Genomic DNA, 2,080 nt, shown 5'->3' on the forward strand with positions numbered 1-2,080 from the left:
GGTTATGTCCTACAACGTTAGGAAATCCAAGAACTGCAGGAGAAATACAAGGTCAATGTGACTATACTCAAAAGCAAGCTTTTTTATCAATGGATACCGTCTGATGAAGATATAGGAATCATAGACTGTCTATTCAGCTTTAACATTATGATCAAAAAATATTGTGATCATTTTCTTGGTAATAAATACCTAGATTGTAGAATTTGAGTTTTTCACGTGAGTCTGAAGATGGCTGTCTTCTGGATTGTTGTGCCGTGTAGTCTGGTATAAATATAATGTTACGTCTTTGTTACCTCCATGATCAGACCCATGTAAGTCTCAAATCCTGCCAACAGCAATTTTAATAACATAACTTATGCAGTCTGCATTGTGATATATTGATCAAAAGGAAAAACAGATTTTATTAAGATTTATTAGGATTTGAGACTTTCTCAGTGAGAGTACAATTAATAAAATCTTCTCGGGCAATCAGCAATCAATTATGGTAACCAGTTGCCGTGGCTGATTGCCCAAGAAGATTTTCTAGACTGTAGAATGTTTCTAGTATGGGTTTTATTAAAACGTTTAAAGTTTTGCCTCACTCATGACAGGCGACAATTTTGTTTAAAAATATATAACAAACTTGGCGTTGTATGGGAAACACATTTTACTTTGTAAAGAGAAAGAACACATTGCATTGAATTACCAAAAGGAAGGTCAAAGTCACTTCTTAGGATACGGAGACATTAGTCAAAGTTCAGTGTGTATGAATCAGGAAATTGAAATCAAACACCTAGAAGTTTCGGACCTCCCCGTTAGTTCACTGCAGAGCGCTGGGTATATAAAGATGGTAGAAGCAGTGAAATACCTCCTGCGAGCGATAGTAGAAAAGTCTTTAACCAAATATTTATTTTAAAAGTATGTTGCGTGTAATTAATAGGTCCTTCTTTTCGAATTATTTCCTACGAAACTTCACTCTTATATGTTATATCCATTTCCTTATTTATGTTATATCGATGTTGTACTTGTAGAGTGAATTCTGTTATGAAGGAATTGTTGCTGAGTAGATATTAAAACCTTTGATACAAACGAACGATATTATTTTTGTTTGTAGAAAACAGAAAATGCTTTTTCGGAAATTGAAATGAGGGAGTGAAAAGACCAAATCGTCAAACGGATTTTGTAATGCAGAATCTATCATGGAGACGACTTTGCATAACGCCCAGTAGACACTGGCGGCTGAAAAGAAATTGGATTTGTAAAGTGCGTTGAATTTTTATCATCAAATGTGAAATGGTTTACTTGGAAGTGGAAAACTGGCTAGTTCATTGATTTCATGTCCAAGCACTATAATCTGAAACGTGCCATTTAGGTATTTTATACATCCCGAAACTGTTGAATAAATCAATAATTTGCTGTGTAAAACATCTGCATCTTTTGCCCGATCTGGGTAACTCCATTTGTCGTTGGGTTTATACACATTACAATGAAAATTCCATTAATATTCTAGTCTGTTTTGAATTCATAAGACTCATTACTCTGTTCTAGTTCCTTATATTGAAAATTACTTAGTTTCGTATTCAAATCATTAAATTGCTTAAGAATTATAATATGTATGTCAGGTATTTACAAGTTCCTGCTGACTCATCATTCAATTTAATTTCTCGTGGCGTTAGACAGTAACAGTGTGGATGTTGGTAGTTTGTTACCGGGTTCTTCTATTATGACGTCATCAATGTTTCTACCTTCATATTTCAGACCATCTAGGATGATAATAATACTGCAAAGTTGGCCTTCTGTAAGCATCGTGTCCTGAAGATGCTTACAGAAGGGCAACCTTCGCCTGCGAGGAAAGGACTCCCCGATACCCACTGGTAGGAGGTCTGAAGGTGGAGGCCTACCGGGAACTGAACCTGGTCTTCCAGCCCCAGCTCCACACGTCTTTTGGATCCGAAAGCTGAGAGAACGGAAAGCGGAGCAGCGATGCTTCGCGCTTGTTTTTATTGGGTTAATGAGACTCGTTATGTAAGGGACGCTAAGGTGGCTAACGACGACCTTCGAAATCCTGCGAGGAGATTCCTTCGCCGTGTGTCGGGCACTG

This window comes from Zootermopsis nevadensis, unplaced genomic scaffold, assembly GCF_977971745.1.
Source record: "Zootermopsis nevadensis isolate Lab colony 2312 unplaced genomic scaffold, Znev_1.0 Znev_ptg000008l, whole genome shotgun sequence".
Classification (NCBI taxonomy): domain Eukaryota; kingdom Metazoa; phylum Arthropoda; class Insecta; order Blattodea; family Termopsidae; genus Zootermopsis; species Zootermopsis nevadensis.